Source organism: Triturus cristatus, chromosome 3_2, assembly GCF_964204655.1.
Source record: "Triturus cristatus chromosome 3_2, aTriCri1.1, whole genome shotgun sequence".
NCBI classification, from domain to species: Eukaryota; Metazoa; Chordata; class Amphibia; order Caudata; family Salamandridae; genus Triturus; species Triturus cristatus.
Window position 1 is genome coordinate 1,195,279,587 of NC_140584.1, and position 21,605 is coordinate 1,195,301,191.

The window sequence follows — 21,605 nt, forward strand, 5'->3', positions numbered from 1 at the left end:
AGGCTACCCTGAGTCCACAGCAAAGCTGAGGGCTGTGGCTATCGTGGGTGACGTGGAACCGTGACCCCTGGACACCGTGATCTTTTGCAGCAACAGCATCTTCCTGGACTTCCTCGAAGTTGTGCTTTGGGCTCTGAGTATCCCCAGCCTTGAGCACCTCCTGCACTGAAGATTGTTGGCCTCCACTCCACAATTGACCCGTGGGCCAGCTTCAAGTGCGGCCGCTCAAGGCTCCTTCGCGGTCACTAGCCCGTTGGCTAGCATGTCCCCATGAAGGCAACTCCTTTTCTGATTGGGCTTACCTGGTTGCTCACGTGTGTCCTGACTTACCCTTGCTGGGTGAGTCCCTCAGACCTTGCTGGTCTGCACCGCAGTCCTTTCTCTGAATTCCAGTGACTTGCCATTGCCAAGGCTTGTTGAGTCCATTCTGGTCGCCGACGCTGCAGCAGTCGACAGACTTTGTGGCACAGCTTGAATCCGGCTCATGGACTTTGTCGATGCCTCCTGGACCTCGTGGCTGAGAGTCAAGACACCCATCAACTCACCTGAAGCACCCAACATCTGTGGGCATTGGTCCATCCTGCCCTCGGTCACTGGCTAGTGACCCAGACTCTGTCCCCTCTGCTTTCAGGTTCTTTCCATCCTAGGTCCAGGCTTGGATCTCTTCGGACACTTCTCCTCTTCACGGCAGCTGCAGTTCTTTGCAGGCTTCCATTGAAATCGACGACGCGACCCGACACCAAAAGACACCTATGCACCCGGCTTCCCTGGGTGAGGTAACTCGAGTACTCCAGTGCTCCCGTGGGTGCTAGCCCTAGAACTTCCTAAGACCAAAAGGGTTTGGTCCTGACTCGATTCTAAGTGTCCCTAATCTTTAAATTTCCAACAGCGACATTGCCATAGAAGATAACGGGAACCCACGGTTGTGTTCACACACTGCATATAGTCCCCGTGGGTCCCCTGTGTCACTACCTTGGGTGGTTCCTTGGGGTCCCAGTGATTCTACAGGCTCTAGGCCTTGTGTCTAGTTCAGTCGTGGTTCTTATACCACTTTTCTTGGTATATGGTTTGGTACGCCCCAAGGGCCCAAACGTGTATTTGTGCTATTACTGATGATTGCTCGCTTGTAACTTAAGTACTTCGAACTCCAGTCTCATAAAGAGACTAGAGGGGTGTGTTTTAACCTAAATACATATATTTTAAATATATACCTGGTGTGGTTGTCCTTTCATTTGATCATTCAAGAGATTATAGACTGCTAAAACAAGCTGCTTTACATTCCTTCAAGACTTAGCCTGAAGGCTGCTCTCCATAGCTACCACTGGGATAGCTTTCAATAAAGGTTGTCTTTAACCTATTCACCATAAGTGGTTGTTTGGACTGATACAAGGTGCCCACTAGAACTAGTGGACAGCACATATCATGCCACCTTCTCACAGGCAGCATAAGTTGCGGATAAAACGCCTGCTCCTCCCATCCCTCCGCTCGGCGCCCGAGTGGAGGCACACAAGTCAAAGTAGTGACTGCTGCTCCTGACCGCTAAAGCAGAGGAGTGGTGCAAGGAAGAAAAAACACACCACCGCGTCTCCCTGTCGCTCAGCGTAGAACCGGTGATGAAAAAACATGAAAACAACCTGCTGCTCCCAATCGCTCAGTGCGGGAGCAGAGGCATTAGAATGAATAACGGAAACTGCCGCACCAATGAAACAAAAATATACCAAAAAAAAGAAAAAACGGAAACGCTATAGCAGTCCCATAACACAAAAGAAAACATACTCACCATCGCATTCAAGCAGAGAAACGTCTGTGGGTGTTCCAGCCGGAACACAGAGAAAAAAACAGGATGTGGTCTGCGGCTGGACCACCCTTATAGGTCAGGTGGGAGGTACTTCCTGTCAGGCTGGCATGTTGAGTGGGGATTTTTTTCTATGGGTGAACGCTGTGCCCCGAACACATAGCGCTCCTGGGTGGCTGTGACGAGGAAGACGGAGGAGGAAGGTGATGTAGACAGGTCCTTGGTTGTGCAAGTCTCTGTAGGCGCGATCATCGGTCTGAATTGGAATCTCTTCTGTATGGAGATTCAGTGGAGATTTCTGAGGTGAGGGTGATGTGGGTCCATCTGGGAAGGTCGAGGATGAGTCTGTCAGAGGTGAGTCTGACCTTTTCACAGGTGAGCCCAGCAGGTGACTGTCTCCTCCAGAGCCCTGCTCACTGTAGTACATGCGTAGTATTCTAAATGCTGGTGGAATGTTTATCCGCCTATGTTCTCTGTTGCCTTGTGAATTCTGGGTTCTCTTCCACGGCAGTTGCGGTTGGCTTCTGTCGTGGAGAGTCCGCTCTTGTGCTTGCTCTGTTCTTTAATAAACTACTCTTTAAGAAGACGCCTGTCTACTGCTGCCTATTTACTACAATTTTGGCGACGACTAGTGGTTCACAACCCACGCTGGATTTCAAAGCAACGCGGCAGCTTCATCACAAGAGCGGAAGATCTTCACCCTCCACACCTACGTCAGTCTGTCAAGTTCTACTTTCTGCCTGTCTGATTGCAACTCTCACCAGTCCAAGGTGAGCCCACTGAATATTGGCACGAAAGAACTGGTCTGTCAACTCTGGCGCTTACGCTGCGTAATGCATGATTTGGCCATCGGATGGAAAATATAGAGGTGTGTGAGGCTGAGCCAAGTTGTAAGGATTTTCGGGGCTAAGTGACTCTCTCACGCTACTCACCTTCGCTCGGTGATTGGCCTCCTGTTGAGACTGGTGGTGAGGTGGCAGTTACTACGGGAGGAGCTCCGCTGCTCTCGATGTCCGCATACTGAGTGGTGACGTCGTAGAACTCTCTTTCTGGATAGTTGAATCTTCGTCAAGCGAGATCTTGTCAAGCGTCTGCACGCTCTGACGTGCGCACGTCCTGTACGTGGTAGCCATTTTTGTTTATCAGGACTGTTGCCTTGACTACATCCACGGCTGGACGAGTGTACTCGGCTCTACTGTAAACAACGTGGTTATTACAGCGGCGATACACACGCCTTCATGTGTTACTCAGTGAAGAGAGTTCTTAGACCACACAGGTACGGTCTCATGCCACAATTTTTGAGCTTTTAAAGGAAAAAAAAAGACCTGAAGGGAGAGAGGAATGCTCATTATTATTTAGGTCATAATTAGAGTGTCATTTCCTAGAACTAATTCTTCTATTTGTGCGTGTACTTCTGGTTTTAACTTGCATTTTTAACTTACGCACACAAGTTTTGTTTGGGCTGATATGACGAATGAAAATCCGTCCATAGTTCTTCCTCCAAGTTTCCTGGTTAGTCCTGGACAACCCAGTATCGCTTGGGACGATTGGTTCCCTATGTTTGAGAACTATTTAGATGCTTTGGATGCACAAGAATACTCTGCAAAAAGGAAGAAAGCGCTGCTACTAGGTTCTTTGGGCAAGGGAGGTCAACGCATTTTTCGCTATCTACCACAAGCCTTACAAGCAAATGGCCAACCTGTCCCAGATGAGTACAAGGAGGCCATCTGTCGTTTAGAAGTCAGATATGCGAAAGAGGAGAATTTGGTCATGAATAGGTACAGGTTTTATACCAAGAGTCAAAAAATGGGTGAATCGATTGATGATTTTGTGGCAAGACTAAGGGAAATGTCCGTGAAATGCAAGTTTGGCAATATGACTGATGAGCTTATAAGAGATCAACTAATAGTACAGTGTAACAACAAGAAAATCCAAGAGCGTCTTTGGGCGGCTAAAAATCCTAACTTGCAGACTGCTATAGAGTTAGCGAAAATTGTGGAAGAATCACAGGGGTGTATGAAAGAATTGGAGAAAAAGTCTTCTAATGATGTCAACGAAATTTCGGGTCAAGAGTTTTCAGAACAAACTCTTGTTTCTGGTGAACTGAGTGACGTTGCCGCAGTAAAGAACAAAAAAGTTTTAAAAAAGAACTCTTCTTTTAAACTCCTTGGTATACAAAGGTTGCCTTCGCCTCGCATGTGTAACAGATGTGGTAGTTCTGTTCATTCCTCTGACTCAAAATTTTGTTTTGCAGCTAAACAAGAGTGTCTAAAGTGTGGTCGCATGGGCCATTATGCGAGAGTCTGTCGTGGCAAACCTCGCTCTTCTGTTGCTACTGTGGAAGACTCTATATTGTTTGATGAGGAGGGTCACAACATTTTAGTCATTGATGATAACTCTGCAGAGCAATTAGTTGATAAGCGTAAGGTTAGGCCTAAGGCGCTTTTCACCATTGACAATAAAGAATTGTACTTAATGGTGGATACGGGTTCGAGGTACACTATCATCCCGTATGAGCTCTTTAAGGACAAATGGGGTACCAGGTGTCTTTTACCCAAAGATATCTCTCCGGGTGGCTATCAAGGCGAGATCATTGACATTGTTGGGTATTTCACAGCGAACATTGTATTTTCTCATAGGACATACATGGCAAGGTTTATGTTTCAAAGGCAGGTCCGGCAATACTTGGTTGGGTCCATCAGTACGATTTAGGGATAATTGTCAATCCCCGGGCTTCTCCACAAGTAATTGTAATTGAAGATAGTGGCTTAGAGAAAATTCTAGAGAATGCCAACTCTGTGTTCAGGGAGGGATAAGGCCAACTTAGAGGATATTCTCATAAAATCGTTTTGAAGGAAAATTCTGTTCCAGTACAACACAAAGCCAGGCGCATTCCAATAGTGGTCAGGCAAGAAGTCAGAGGTATGATTGATGATATGCTTGCTTCTGGGGTTATTGAACCTGTGGAAGCTTCACCATGGGTTTCTCCCATTGTCGTCACGAAGAAATCGGATGGCAAGCTCCGTTTCTGTGTAGATTTGAGATCTTTGAATAATTGTGTGATTGCAGACACCTTTCCCCTTCCTAACATATCAGAGTTGGTCACTACCCTACATGGTGCTAAAGTGTTTTCAAAGTTGGATCTCATAAGCGCTTACCACCAAATTAATCTTCACAAAGACTCCAAACACTTGACAGCATTCATCACGCCATTTGGCACGTTCCAATTTACACGCTTGCCCTTCGGTCTCATTTCTGCTGCCAGTGTGTTTCAAAGGATGGTGTCTGATCTCTTTGAGGGTGTGGGCAATACTGTATTTTTTCAAGACGATATCTTGGTCTATGGGAATTCTGAGGAGCAGCATAATGTCACTCTCAAGATTGTCTTAGACAGACTTTCATCTGCTGGGCTGACTTTGCGCAGAGATAAGTGTAAGTTTTTGACTGAACAAACAGATTACTTGGGTTACACTATTAGTGCGAATGGTGTACGTCCAAAACAAGACTTATGTTGTGCTATTCACTCTGCTCCTCGACCTAGGGACAAAGATCAGTTGCGTTCTTTTATGGGGCTTATTGAATACTACTCTAAGTTTGTAAAAAAAAATTCAGATAAGACTGTGTGTATGAGGTCACTCTTAAAGAGGGGTGTTAGTTTTGTTTGCTCTACTCAGTTGCAAGAGTCTTTTGAGGCCATCAAAAAGGAGATATGTGATGCGAAGGTTCTGACCCCTTTCGACATAAAGAAAAGTTCAGTGGTGACGGTGGATGCCAGTGCCACTGTTTTAGGTGCTATGCTTTCTCAAATTTCGGGTCAGTCTGAATGTACGGTTGCTTTTGCCTCGAGAACCTTGACTGACGCGGAGAAGAATTACTCGGTAATTGAGAGAGAGGCGCTAGCTGCTTCTTGGGCTGTGGAATATTTTAGAACCTACCTGTGGGGTTTGAAGTTTGTGCTGAGAACTGACCATAAACCTCTCATAAAAGTTCTCTCTCCTGGGGGGACGGGCAAAGGCTCTGCCAGACTGGCTAGGCTTGCCTCTAAGCTCCAAGAATTCCAATACACTGTTCAACACATACAAGGCTGGAAGAATACTCAAGCTGATTGTCTTTCAAGGTTGTCTTTAGATTGGCGGACAGTTATTGATCCATCTACTCCTAGTGCCTCTGATGATATTGCAGTAGCTTCTGTTGAGGATGCTGTATTTGTGGGTGAAGGGGCTTTCCAGGCATGTGATTGGGAACGAGAAATGGTTGCGGATGCTACGTTGCAAGAGGTCTTTAAACTTATCTCTCTTGGCTCTAGAAGGGAAAGTGCAGTGTCAGTTTCTGTGCGTCCTTTTCTTAAGGTATTGGAAGATCTCTCGCTTGTTGGTGACAATCTCATTGTAAAAGGGGAAAAGTTCATACGTCCTTGTGGCTTAAGAAGTAAACTTTTGGCCCTAGCGCATGAAGGGCACTTGGGTCAAACTCTCACTCAACGTCGTCTTAAAGATCACTTCTGGTGGCCCGGGATGGATTCTCAGGTTGTGGACTGGGTGGAGAACTGTCCTACATGTAGGGAGGGGGAAAAGAGACTCAAAATTTGTCCCAGCACTTCGCAGGGGCGTCTGGAAAATCCTGGTTCACCATGGCACACCATTTGTTTAGATTTTATCGGTCCCATGGGCGAACTACATGAGAGAGATAGATTTGCCATAGTTGTGGTTGATGTGTACTCGAAATGGTTAGTTGTAGAATTCACCAACATCATCACTACTGAAAGTACTATCAGATTTTTGGGTGATTTGTTTAAGGATGAGGGCCTTCCTTCTGTAATCATTACTGACAATGGTACTCAACTCACCTCTTCTGACATGCAGTCCTTTCTTAAGGGGTGTGGAATATCTCATCATCGCACATCCTTGTACAACCCACAAGGCAATGGGATCTGTGAAAGGGCCAATAGGGTGGTGAAGGGCATCATACAGATGGCTTTTTCGGATGGTTCTATTGTTAGGAAAATGGTGAATGAAATGTTGTGGGCCTATCGTACTACACCCTTAATTGATGGCCAGTTGTCACCTTTTCAAATCATGAGGGGGCGAGCTCCGGGTTCTAAATTGATTCCTGCTTGGATGAAGAGGGTGGTGTCTGTGGAAAAAAATCCTTCGGCATTGCTGCCTACTTCTCCTGTGTGTCCTTTTCTGGTGGGGGATTTAGTCAAGGTCAAGAGTGGCAGGATTACCAAAGGGTTATCTAAATTCAAGGGACCTTTTACAGTAAAGAAAGTTTTGGATCATTGTGTTATTCTCAATAATGGTGAATGTTGGAATTTCAGACGGGTAGCCCTATATAGAAGAGGTGTACCTAAGGGTAGCGTTAGAGAATCGTCTTCTTCTTTGGAGGAGAGCAGTGGGAATCTTTTGGCTTCAGGGCCACTAGAGTCTAACTCTGCAGTTTCTTCATCTCAAGTTGTTGGGGGCGGTGGGGATTCGTGCACGTCTGGTGTACAGCATACTCCTAATTCTATTTCATTACCGATGCCTTTGGTTTCTAATCGCACTCCACGCTTTAGGAGAACTCCAGCGTACTTGCAAGACTTTGTATGTTAATTTTTGCTTTGTTTTTTGTTTTTGTTGTTTTCATTAGAAAGGAAGAAGATGTGTAGTACATGCGTAGTATTCGAAATGCTGGTGGAATGCTTATCCGCCTATGTTCTCTGTTGCCTTGTGAATTCTGGGTTCTCTTCCACGGCAGTTGCGGTTGGCTTCTGTCTGGAGAGTCCACTCTAGTGCTTGCTCTGTTCTATAATAAACTACTCCTTAAGAAGACGCCTGTCTACTGCTGCCTATTTACTACACTCACCTTTCACAGCTGAGTGACACGCAGTGACGTTGCCCCCTTGGCACTATTTACGACGTAGCTAGTTTTTTTTTTTTTTTTACTAAGGCGAATTAAAACGATTAGAAATCAGAATTTTTTAAATTAAGAATGAAAACAGCAAATACAATAAATGGCTTCGAGGTATTTTAGAGGTTGTCATATTCTATTTACAGTTGACAGGGGAAGCAAGCAATGTGGGGGTTAGCATGTGAAGAATCCAGATGGGTCATCTTCAGCCAGCAGGGGTCGCCCTTCCAGAACCCCTTGGGGCTCTGATTCGAGTGACAAACCACGGCCGGCGGCACCGACGCCTCCTCCCCTACAAGCGCCCAGGAGTCCAGTCCAGGCCTGGCTGTCTGCCCTGATAATGCCAGGGCTATTCTGAGCAGTGGAAGTGGGCAAGGGGCGATAAAACTGCCAGCACTGGGCCTGCCAGCTGTACATATCTGCTGCACACGGGGGCTCTGCCTGCCACTCACGGCCGGGACATCAGAAGGCGGCCCCAGTGTCCCCTTTCAGCGAGGCATGCGGGGCGCAGGGCGGGGGCGACGGGACGTGCGTGGACTGCGCTAAAAACCCAGTGACTCACGTCCATGGGGCTATGAGGGAGGCGTGGGGGCTCCTGGGCAGTGCCACGTGGCACCCACTCATCTCTGGGAATGCGCGTGCTCAGAGTACCAGGGCCGGTCCTAGGGTTGGTCAAGGGACTCCCCAGCCCTCCTTCACACCAGCCAGCTTGACCATAAGGCATTTGTTTTTCAGCGGGTATGGGGGATCAGCCCAAACAGAGGCAAGCAAGACCGGGCGAGTGACCTACAAGAGACGACAGAAAGCACAGATTCCAAAATGTAAGAAGATGGACAGCGCAAGTGTCACACACAGGTGGAGCGGCTCATGCACTGTCAGACAGAAGCACCCACGGCTGGACCACACCTGCACACCGAGCGCCGAAACACAGCAATCACTCACACTCCGGGGCAGATTTACGAGCCCCTTGCGCCGCCATTGCGCCATTGTCACAAACAATGTGGAACATTTACAATGTGGCGCACTCATGGAGATGCGACACGTTGTAAAGCCCTGTGTCACATTATACCTGCGTCAGGTATAACGTATGCAGGGTGGGCGTTCCCACGCAAAAAAGCCATGTAGAACTGACGCAGTGAAATTTACAGTATTTCACTGCGTCACTCTACGCCTTCACTGCGTCAAAATCCCTGCGCCTGCTACGACCAGGCATAAGGGATGACAAAGAATGGGACTTTGAGGGTGAAGGTCACTTTTTTATGAGCAACTCCAGCAATGCGTCACTTTTGGCCAACAGATGCGTCAGAATTTCTGATGCATCTGTTAATCCTTGCGCCATGCAGCACTGTGTTGTAAATACAGCGCATCCATAGTGGCGCAAGGACATTGGTGCTGACACAAGGAACTATGCAGATGCGTCAGTTCCTTGTAAATCTGCCCCTCCATTTATAAGAGCTGCAAGGAACTGAAGTAATTTAAAGATATGCAGAAAAGATGGCTAAAAAGGACAGTTTGTGACCAGGGGTAAAAAGACTGCCAGAGCTATGGCCAATCACTAAAGAGATACATGAACGCAACAGAACAAAAAAAGGGCTTTCTTCAGTAGACTCCCTGCAGTGCACACCTACATGGAAAGCAGTTGAAGCAATGTGGAAGAGGTAGGTTGGAGCAGTGGCGGCTGGTTTCATATGGAAATGGTAAGGTGCAAAAAAAAAATGTTACAAATTGGGAACAGCAAGGCCAGTTTATACACATGCTGCACACTACTACAGAGGGGACGTGCACCACCTGCCAACAGATGAGCACATCTAAATATCTCGTGGCCATGGCAGAACGTGCCGAACGTTTACTGCCGCCCTTTAGCAAAGCCTTAGAGGCCTGGCTCTTCTGTTAATGTCTCCACTTGCTTATTGGCCCCTCACTTGTTGTTTATCCTGGCCAATGATATGATTTGCTTTAATTTGAGGGAGGGGAAAATAAATAAAAAGATAAGTGAATCCTGTGACGCAGGCAGACAATGATTCTGTGCAGCGTGTAGGCCCTTCGGTATCTTCCCAGTAGTGCAACATAAGACAGCTGCCTGCAGCCAATGCGTGCCCGGGCACAGACAAGCAGAACACACCATGAACACCCAGCCCCTGTGAAGCTAAACTCAGGCTGGTATCAATCCTGGCTCCTCTTTTCAAGCACTGTCGATGAAAGTAGTGACCAGCTGTTCCTGAAGTAGGTATGACTAGGACAACCTAATATATACTATATCACGCACATACAGGACGACACAGTCTTGCAACAGGGGAGCTACACAGTGCCGTGGACCCTTGGTTAAATATACTAATGGTATTAACACCACTCCTGGAATTATTTCCCCGGATAGCGTCTAAACATAAACCCACAAACATAGAGAACAACAGAACAAACGCGAGCACCGACCGACAACAACACGACCAGGTTGCATCTGTATCCAATGGTGCATTCTCCAATCAAATTAGGGAATCTACTTCATACAAGGGTTTCTCTATCAGTCCTACGTTCATTTCTCACCCCATAGGCAACAAAATGGCGCCTGCGTGTAATGGCCTCGCTGGAGTGTGGGCCTGTTTTCCTCCGAGACGCTGTCAACCACGACAAGCTGTTACTGCCCCACAGCAGCAGCGTAAAGCTCGTCAGCCTTTTTACAGCCCGCATTAACAGGCACAGCCATCAGTCACGCAGTGTGTCTGTCATTCAGAAAGAAGATGGCCCTGCCACTCTAGGACGCTCTCCACATGGTCCCTACTGTGGTAACGGAGCCACCCGGCCCGTTCAGTCACGCTGAGCACGCACCCACGCACCCGGAGGGCGGGCACGCCCGAAGGGATAAATAAACGGGCGCAAGACCGCTCGAGGTCTTCGGCCCACACCAGTGACCCTGACTGCTGTGTCCTTCATTTCACCTGTAGCACTCCCTGCCCTTAGGCCTACCCCGCCTACCCCAGACACCACATTGGCGACGAGAGCGGAGCCTACCCGCGCATCGCCCCTCCCGCGCACCTGCTGATCCGGCTGGCGGTGCTCCAGGCTGTCCGCGGAGGCGGAACACGGCGGACCTCTTCAGGCGCGCCCTCGCGCTGGCTGGCTGGGCCGCGCGCGCGCCATTCTGGTGCCCTGAGGGGATTCCATCGTCCTGCACCCTGCCGGTAAGCTCGCGTCGGAGGGGGGAGTCGGCCCTCGTGAGCCCGGCCTGCATCTGTGTGGGGAGAGGAGAGCACGTCGAAGCTCTGGTGTGCAAGGCCCCGAGAGAGTCGAGTGGCAGGGGCGTCCTGGGAAGTGCCTGCCGGGGAGATCGGTTTACATAAAGCACACAGAAAAAAAAAAAGAAAGAAGAACCGGTGGTCTCGCCCACGCGCAGCACCAGCCAGGCAGCCTATCTGCGTCACGGAGTACAGCCGTTGGTCTCGCCTGCGCGCAGCGACAACCAGGCAGCCTACATCATCCCCAGGCGGGGGGGAGGAGAGCGACATTGGTCTCGCCTGGAGAGCAGACCTGCACCCACGGCCTGTGAGGTGGGTGGTGACGGTGAGGGGCAGCAAGCATGACCACCCCGGTCACCAGCGGAGGTGGCACTACGCAGCCGCCACAGCAGCAGGCCGCGCAGCCAGCGGCCGCCGCGCCTGGACACAGTGCGGTAGCCCCGTTGCCACCGTTCAGCGAGCTGTCGGACCCCTCCACGGCGGCGGTGCGATGGCGCTCATGGATCGGACGGTTGGAGCACTACTTCGTCGGGGTGCGGGAGACGGATAATACAGTCAAGAGGTCTCTCCTCATGTGCTATGGTGGCGAGGAGCTGTATGACCTCTTTGAGACCCTACCAGATAGAGGGAACGCCAACGACTATGCGGGTGCCATAAGGGCCCTAAATCGCCATTTTGACCCCCAAACCAACCCCGACTTCGATTGGTTCAAGCTCCGCCAGGCGCGACAAGAGGAAACGGAAAGCATCGACGTTTTCTATGCCCGCCTTCGAAAACTCTCGCTATCATGCGAACTACCGGACCAGAGGGCAGAGATTCGGGCGCAGCTCATCCAGGGTTGTAGGTCGGTCCCGTTGCGGCGCCTCATCCTACGGCAGCCGGGTATCACCCTGGATGACATCTTGATCCTGGGCCGGTCTCACGAGCTATCCAACGCTCGGGCGGACGTGATGGAAGCAGCCCTCAACCGGCCGGCTGCGGCCCCGAAACCGCCGGCAGTCAAGGAGGAGAGGGTGGATGTGCTGCAGAGGCGACCGAACCAGCAGCGCGGAGCCGCGAGGGCTCCGCAGAGAGGCTCCTGTGGCAACTGCGGCCTAGGTCACCCGCCTGGCGGACGGTGCGTCGCAAGAGGACAAACGTGTCTGAAGTGCGGACGGGCGAACCATTTCGCGAAGGTCTGCAGAGGCGGAAGGGTGCGCGGCGGTGCTGGGGGCCCGCGAGGTGCAGCGGCGAGTGTGCACCACCTGACAGTGGAGGAATCCGCCGCCCTGAGAGACAACACCAAGACGGAATTCGAGGAAGAGGTGGAGGATGATGAAGTATTCTTCGTCTCGTTCGTTGGCCGGGAAGGCACGAGGCGGAGGCCGCCGCCCATGTGTGACATCATGGTGGCCGGATCCCCGGTGAGCGCTCTCATCGACACGGGGGCGTCAGTAAACGTAATGGAAAGCTGCCAGTATGAGAGACTGTCGCCACGACCACCCCTGAGACCCTCCAAAGCCCAAATCTTCACATATGACAGTGACAAGCCGCTGTCCCTGCGAGGGGTAATTGACGTTGAAGTCGTCAGTGACGGCAGGAAGCTGGCCACGACGTTCCACATGGCGGAAGGCAAGAGGGGCACCCTGCTGAGCTGTCACACCGCCGAAGATCTGGCGCTGGTGTTTTTCGCGAACCAGGTGCATGACCTGCATGCCAGGGAGATGTTGAAGGACTTTCCCATGCTGTTCCGAGGTCTAGGGTGCCTACGCGGGAAACAGTTCAAACTGCACGTGGACCCGACGGTCCGGCCCATGGCGCTGCGCCACAGGAGAATACCATTCCTCCTGAGACCACGAGTGGAGGAGGAGTTGAAGAAGTTGGAAGACCTGGGGGTGATCGAAAAGGTATCGGGCCCCACCCCGTGGGTGTCCCCCCTCGTTGTGGCGCCCAAACCCAAGCAGCCAGGCGCCATCCGTTTGTGCGTCGATATGCGCCTCCCGAACAAGGCAGTGAAGCGCGAAAGACACCTCACGCCCACCATGGACGATATCGTGGCCGACCTCAACGGCGCACAGTGGTTCACAAAACTGGATCTCAACGCGGGATACCATCAGCTAGAACTCCACCCGGACAGCCGCAACATCACCACTTTCTCCACCCACGTTGGCCTGCGGAGGTACAAGCGGCTGAGTTTTGGGATTTCGTCAGCGGCTGAAGTGTTCCAAAATGCCATAAGGGAGACTCTCTCTGGACTCCAGGGAGTCATAAATTTGAGCGACGATATCTTGGTGTTCTCGAAGACTCTGGAAGAGCACCATCGGCACCTTCGAGACACGCTGCAGTGGCTGGCGGACAGTGGCCTCACCTTGCACGAGGCCAAGTGCTCCTTCTACCAGGAGTCGGTCGAGTTCTTCGGCTACGTCTTCTCGAGGGAAGGCCTGAGAGTGGATCCGATGAAGGCGGAAGCAATCTGAGCAGCCCCGAGGCCCACCTCCGCCACCGAGGTCAGGAGTTTTCTAGGGATGGCAACCTATTGTGGACGTTTTATTCCCAACTTGGCGTCCCTGTCGGAGCCGCTCGGGTTCTCACGAAGAGTGGCCAGCCCTGGACCTGGGCAGAGAAGGAAGATCTCGCGTTCCAGGCGGTCAAGGACGCGCTAATCGACGACAAGGTCATGGCGTACTTCAGACCCTAAAGGCGAACAGAGGTGGTGGTGGACGCGAGCTCCGTTGGGCTGGGCGCAGTCCTGATGCAGGAAACGGAGGCAAAGGAGTGGGTCCCGACCGCATACGCCAGCAGGGCCCTGACGGCCACCGAGATGCGGTATGCGCAAATTGAGCGGGAGGCGCTGGCCATTAAGTGGGCCTGTCAGCATTTTCATCTCTACCTGTACGGTCACGACTTCCGGGTGGTCACCGACCACAAACCCCTTGTCCCGCTCTTCGCTGGCACGGCACGTTTGGGCCCCCCACGGATCGAGAGGTGGGCAGTCCAATTGCAAGCCTACAGGTTTGAGGTCGTCTTCCGACCCGGTGCCAACAACCCGGCGGATTTCCTGTCCCGGCACCCGGGGCCGGCCCAATCACACCCTGATCAGTCGGATGAGCGCGGCACGGAAGAGTTCGTCAGGATGGTGTCGCAAGCAGCGTGCCCGGTGGCACTAACGCTGGAAGACATCGGCAAGGCCACGGAGCTGGATGAGTGCCTCGTAAAGGTGAAGCGCACATTGGCGAACCGCAATTGGCGGAACTTCCTGGATGGGGTGCAAGCCCTCACTGAAGACGAGAGAGTCTTTCGGCAGCAAGTATGGAATGCGCAGAGTGAGCTCAGTGAGGGGCCGCATGGCGTGGTCATGAGAGGCGCAACACTCGTCATTCCGAGGAGTCTCCAAGGAGAGGTGGTTCGTTTGGCGCACCAAGGGCATCAAGGCGTCTCCAAGACCAAGGCCAGGCTGCGGAGCAAGGTGTGGTTCCCTCGGATGGATGCCATGGTTGAGGAAGTCGTCCGCAGCTGTCACTCGTGCAACATCACCGGGGGCGAGCCGGCACCTCATCCGGTAATCACGGAGGACCCATGTCAAGAACCCTGGTCCAAGCTGTGTGTGGATTTTGGATCCTTCCCGGACGGGCGACACACCTTGGTGGTGGTGGATTCGCACTCCAAGTTCCCGGTGGTGGAAGTGGTTTCCTCCACAGCATTCAGCCAGGTGAGAGCGGCGCTGGACCGCATATTTGCTATGATGGGCCTACCAGAGGAAGTCCGGTCGGACAATGGGCCACCCTTTCAAGGAAGAGAGTTCCAGGACTACCTAGCAGCCCGAGGGGTCAGGCACAGGAAGATCACCCCGCAATGGCCCCAGGCGAATGGAGAGGTAGAGCGGTTTATGCGCACGATGAACCGGGCGCTGAGGATCGGAGTCGAACAAGGGGAAGACGCGGATCAATGCCTCTCACAGTTTCTCAGCGCGTACCGCCGGACACCTCACTGTACCACTCAGTGTACGCCAGCGCACTTTCTGTTCAAGAAGGCCCCCAGGGACAACATCCCGGCGAGTCAAGTGTGGCAGCCTCGGCCGCTGGACCAAGGGGCGGCTCAAGAGAGAAGGCGGACTTCCAACGAGAAGGCCAGTCGGGCGAGGAGGGCCCAGGCGAGGAGTCTCCAGGTGGGGGACAAGGTCGTCATGAAAGACCATTATCCAAATTGGAAGTATCGCACCCCGTTTGAACCGGAAGTGTGGGAGGTGATCAGAGTGCAGGGCACCATGGTGTCAGTCCGGAGAGGAACACGGACAGTGACTCGAAATGCGTCCTGGTTCAAACAGGTCACCACGGCCCCCCCCGAGACTGACCCGCCGGAGGAGGAGCTAGAGGCCAGAGAAGGGGGCAGCTCACCAGGAGGGCAGGCGAGCACATCGCGGAGCGCGCCCCCACCGTCCGGCGTGGGAGAACGAGAGAACGGGTCCTCCGAAGATGTGAGGGTACCCAGTGATAAAGGAACCTGCGGGACCGGACGAGGAGACGTACCCCGGAGCCAGCCGTATGGGCTCAGGCCAAACCCGGCCCCTAATCAGAGACTGAGGGAATTTGCGTGGTGTGCGCAAGAGCCGAACTGTTCAGTAATAAATGATCTCTGTATCTGAAAGATTGGAGGGATGTGGTAACGGAGCCACCCGGCCCGTTCAGTCACGCTGAGCACGCACCCACGCACCCGGAGGGCGGGCACGCCCGAAGGGATAAATAAACGGGCGCAAGACCGCTCGAGGTCTTCGGCCCACACCAGTGACCCTGACTGCTGTGTCCTTCATTTCACCTGTAGCACTCCCTGCCCTTAGGCCTACCCCGCCTACCCCAGACACCACACCTACCAAGATGCACCGGGGGTGCCCAGAATCACCCGCCTAGCCATTACGGATAATCAGTGGAAAGAGGCCTCCCACAGAGAGGTGTGTGGCCGTGTCTACCCCCAAACCGAAAAAAATGAAAACTTTAAATCGCTTCTTCTCAGGAACCGCTCCTAGAATCTGGAACTCCCTGCCCACGGAAACGAGACTGATTACATCAACAGTGTCCTTCGTAAAGGAAGTGAAAGCGCTGCTGATGAGTACTTTCCTGACCGGAAGTTTAGCCGGGTCCTGAGTTACATCATCCTGATGCTGATGGGTCCTTCCGAGCCCATTGATCGGCTACTCCTCACCTACCGTCACCATTACTCTTTTTGCCTTATTTTACTGTCTTATTCTTTTGCCCATTAATATGTCGTTGTGTTCCTACTGTTAATTTTGTCATTTGTTGATGTTCTGCCACAATTGCCTCGCCGTATATGTGTAGCATCTCTCTGTAAAGCGCTCTGATACCCTCTAGGGTCATGTTCGCGTTATACAAAACTTTTTAAATAAATAAAATACATTTTAAATAAACCACCAAAGTCCCTCGACTTTGATGAAGAGCAGGCAGCTATGCTGAAGGGCTTTGAGTAACACCAAGGAGATTTCCACAAGCAGTTTGGAGGTGCAAATGGTACCCACCCCTGAGTCACACGTCTGCCTGCCTCATACTCCCTCCACGTCACGTAAATGTGTGGTTCGCTTTCAGAGATCTATGGTACGAGTGCCTTTGTTAGGACTGCAGCAAGCTGCTATAGCGCCCGGCGCAGTTACAGTGCAGGGTAGTAATGGCTCTAAAGTGGTAAATAAAACTTTAACTTACCTTACACTGGCTGCAGCCCCTCCTCAACGTTCCTGGCTCCAGACTCCTCCTCAATGTTCCTGCCTGCAGCCCCTCCTCAACGTTCCTGGCTTCAGACTCCACCTCAATGTTCCTGCCTGCAGCCCCTCCTCAACGTTCCTGGCTCCAGACTCCTCCTAGTGCAAGGTCCCAAAGCCAACTCCCTTATCCAATCCAGACGCTGTCTTGGATAATGGAGAGTGCTGAAATTTGAGAAGGGTGCCCTTGTATGAAAAGGGTGGCAGAGAAAATGCGCGGATAAGCCTGAGGAAACGTGAGTGTAGCAGTGGCGGCTGGCATGGCTCGCGAGTGGTGGTGCAGGCATGGGGAGGGGTATCACAGGGGGAGGGGAGTCGTGGGGGGTTTGAGCGGGGGTGGGAATAAAAAGAAAATTACTTGATGTACCAGCGTTTCTGGTCCTTCTCTCCTGCCTCCAACTCCAGGAACAGGAAGCAGGCAGCCAGGCTCCCTCCCCTAAGTCAATCACAATGCTGCAATACAGTGTTGTGATTGATCTGAGCGCCGTGACATGGCGCTCAGCCAGGTGCTGGAGGGGTGGGCATGTTCTCCATGCAGGCTGTAATGCAGCCTGCATGGAGAATGGTCAAAGTGCGCATGACTGGTTAAGGCAGCCTGAGAGGGCCAACCAAACAGTCATAGCTCACTTAGGAGTGGGCAAACCACCCCTCACCTGCTCAGAGAGCATGGCAGCCCCGCCCACCCGCCACCCGCAAAGCAGCACGACACGAAGCATAAAGTGATAACTCTAACAGGCACATGCATCAACCATAAAATGCCTCGCAAAATTTGCGAATCGCAAGAAAAGGCCGTTTGCAGATGCAATCCAATGCAGGAACCCATTCTGCGAAAAACAAACTCTTTCGCAAAAATAAGGAATCGCAAAGTTTGCGAGATGCAATAATGCAAATCCCTATTCTCGAGTACCTCAACAGCGAACCCAACTAGCAATTAGCTAATAAAGAATCGCAATTCAATGCATGTAAACTCGCAATTAGTAATTCGCATGAAAATCACTATCTTGCAAGTGCAGAGTAAGGGGAATCACAATCAGGTGGTAAAGTTAAAAAAGAAAATTATCACACAAGTGCAACCACTCAGAAACCTATTTAAACTGACTCAGAAAGCCCCTGAAGCCGTTCACAATGGCGTCGCTCTACGTGATGGCGAGGAGGAGGAGGATCCATGCAGCAGCCCAGCGCAGAAGGAGAATACAGGAGCGGATTTTCAGAGTGCGCATCACATTGCTGGAACAAACAGAAGATGAAATCTACGATGAGTACAGCCTCAATGGTGCAATGATCATGCACCTAATAGCAGATTTGGAACCCCTAATGCAGCGCCAGATCCGTAGGACCCATTCTATCCCCGCACATGTACAGGTCCTACGCTGCCCTAATGCAGCGCCAGACCCGTAGGACGCATTCTACCCCGCACATGTACAGGTCCTACGCTGCCCTAATGCAGCGCCAGACCCGTAGGACGCATTCTGTCCCCGCACATGTACAGGTCCTATGCTGCCCTAATGCAGCGCCAGGCCCGTAGGACCCATTCTATCCCCGCACATGTACAGGTCCTACGTTGCCCTAATGCAGCGCCAGACCCGTAGGATGCATTCTGTCCCCGCACATGTACAGGTCCTATGCTGCCCTAATGCAGCGGCAGACCCGTAGGACCCATTCTATCCCCGCACATGTACAGGTCCTACGTTGCCCTAATGCAGCGCCAGACCCGTAGGACCCATTCTATCCCCGCACATGTACAGGTCCTACGTTGCCCTAATGCAGCGCCAGACCCGTAGGACGCATTCTGTCCCCGCACATGTACAGGTCCTATGCTGCCCTAATGCAGCGGCAGACCCGTAGGACCCATTCTATCCCCGCACATGTACAGGTCCTACGTTGCCCTAATGCAGCGCCAGACCCGTAGGACCCATTCTATCCCCGCACATGTACAGGTCCTACGTTGCCCTAATGCAGCGCCAGACCCATAGGACCCATTCTATCCCCGCACATGTACAGGTCCTACGTTGCCTGCACCTACTTGCCTCAGGCAGTTTCCAGGGGGCAGTAGCTGTAGCTGGAGGGGTATCACGAAGCCCCCTTTCACGTTTCTTCAAAACCTTCCTTGACACCATGATGACAAGGATCCACACCCACATCACATTCCCCACAACCCCACAGGATCTGAATAAGACAAAACTTGACTTCTACCAGGTAGCACAGTTCCCTCGTGCGATCGGCTGCATAGACTGCACGCATGTCACCATTTGTCCCCCAGCAGTGAACGAATCCATCTTCAGCAACAGGAAATCCTATCACTCAATCAATGTGCAAGTAGTGTACAATGCAAAGCTTATCATAACCAACATTGTGGCGCAATTCCCAGGAAACACCCACGATTCCTACATATTCCGTCACAGTGGCATCCACACGCGTCTGCTCAGGGGTGCATATGGCGAAGGACATCTACTTGGTACACATATATACCTATTCCCTACAGAAATCTAAAGAATGTCAATGCCTAACTGTGGCTAACCCTTTGCTTTCCACCCTGTAGGTGACAGCGCATACGCCGCGTGTAACTACATATTGACGCCATACCTCAACCCAGCCACACCACACGAGCAGAGGTACAATGCAGCACAAATCAGCACACGGAATGTGATTGTCTGGACTACTGAAAAGCAGCTTTCGCATTCTACACAAAACTGGTGGAGCATTGCAGTACCGTCCAAAGACCTGCTGCCGGATCGTGGCGGCATGTGCCGTGTTGCACAACATTGCCACTAGGAGATGTATACACATCGATGTGTCTGACAGTGAGTCTGAGGGAAACAACCAACCACCCGCACAACTCCGACAAGCGCATGGGGCAAACTCAGCAGAAGGGCAAAGGAGACGTGCAGACAACACATAACATTATTTCTGAGGTAGGTAATAATGAGAAAAAACACCTAAATGTAGAACAGAAAAGTATTTATTAACATGAGCCCATGTAGTAATGGGATGTATGTTGTTACAACGCACACTTTTACAACGCATGCACTTACAACGCATTTTTTACAACGCAAAATCCATTACAACGCATTCCATTACATAGCATGACACTACAACGCATTTTTAAAAACTACCTTTACAACGCATTCCATTACAACGCATACTACCTTTACAACGCATACCATTACAACGCATAATATTAAATTGCATTTAAGGTAAGTATTAGATAGTATAGGGGTAAAAATTACTTTTCTAACTCCAGGGGGTGCAACAGTAGGGTAAGTGTTGGATAGTATAGGGGTAAAAATTACTATTCTAACTCCAGGGGGTGCAACAGTAGGGAAAGTGTTGGATAGTATAGGGGTAAAAATTACTATTCTAACTCCAGGGGGTGCAACAGTAGGGTAAGTGTTGGATAGTATAGGGGTAAAAATTACTATTCTAACTCCAGGAGGTGCAACAGTAGGGTAAGTGTTGGATAGTATAGGGGTAAAAATTGCTATTCTGAGGAGGAGCCTAGCGCGCAACCAAGATGGCCGCGTAGGTGCGAGGTTCCCGAGGACCTCCGCGACCTCCTATGACTATCCTGAGCATATCCTGTCCCAGATGAGGGGACTGTGTTGGTGAGCCTGAGCTGAGGTGGCGCCCGTTTTCCGCTTCCAAATCGGACCTCGGACACCGACTTTAGCACCGATCGGGGTTTGCGGCCTTCTCCTAGCCGAACCCCGGATTTGCGCTGTGGGGCGATCCAGTGACGAAGTGAACAACAGCGGCGGGCAGGGCTTGGTGGCTCGCGTAACCCGCACTTTCACTTTCGCTTTCGCACCCTCCTTGCTGTCTATGCGAGGTTGGGTCGCGGGGCTTTGTGTGTTGGTGTGGCCTCGCCGGGGGACCCTGCCTGCCCGCCGGCTGTGATCCGCCCCGCAGATCTGGGGTGGCACCCCCCCGGAGCCCGTGGACCGGCTTGCCCGCCCTTCACGACGTGGATGGTGCGACCGGGAGACTGGGACCATGGCCACGAAACAAGATGGTGATCGGGCAAAGGTAAAATCGACCCGACGTGGCGCAGCCCATCAGTCCAACAGCATGGATCGCTATACCCTCCAGAAGGGATCTCCCGAGGTGCCACGCAGGTCCCCTGAGGGTCCTACTGATGCCCCCGATCTGCCCACGGACCTGACTCTGCGGGATGTCATGGGCGCCATCGCCGAGATGAAGGCCTCTGTGGGCCAGCGTTTTGATACACTGGCGCAGAAGATCGACTCGGTCCTCGTGGATGTTGGCCTGGTAAGGGCCGATCTCTCCAAGACCAACGACCGAGTCGATTCTTTGGCCCACACCGCATCGGGCCTTACGACAGATGTGGCGGCCCTACAAACGGAGGTGCGCCGGCTTGCTCGGGCGAGTGCGCTGATGGATCGCCGCCTGGAGGACTCCGAGAGTCGGGCCCGGAGGAACAACATCCGTATCATCGGGGTGCCTGAGGGACGTGAGGAGGCGGCGGCGGACCTTTTCGTGGAAGACCTGATTGTTACCCATCTCCAGCCACGGGGGCTGAGTAAATTCTTTGCTGTAGAGAGGGCCCACAGGGTTCCCGGGGGAAGGCCTAAGGTCGGAGCCGCTCCGAGACCTCTCATTGCCCGGATTTTTAATTTTCGGGACAGAGACGCTATCCTGCAATCCTCCAGACTACAGGGACCGATTAGACTTGACAATATGGACATTAATTTCTATCCTGATTTCACCCCTGCGGTCCAGAAGCAGAGACTGAGCTTCCTTGGTGTCAAGCGCCGTCTTCGGGACCTAAATCTCAAATACGCCATGCTTTTCCCAGCTAAGCTGCGAGTGGAGGTGGATGGTCGCACACACTTTTTTGATCGTCCCGAAGCGGCCGGGGACTGGCTGGATACTCTGTCTCGGGATCGGGATCGGGGTGGCGGGGGGGGAGCGGCCGGGGGAGAGGGCT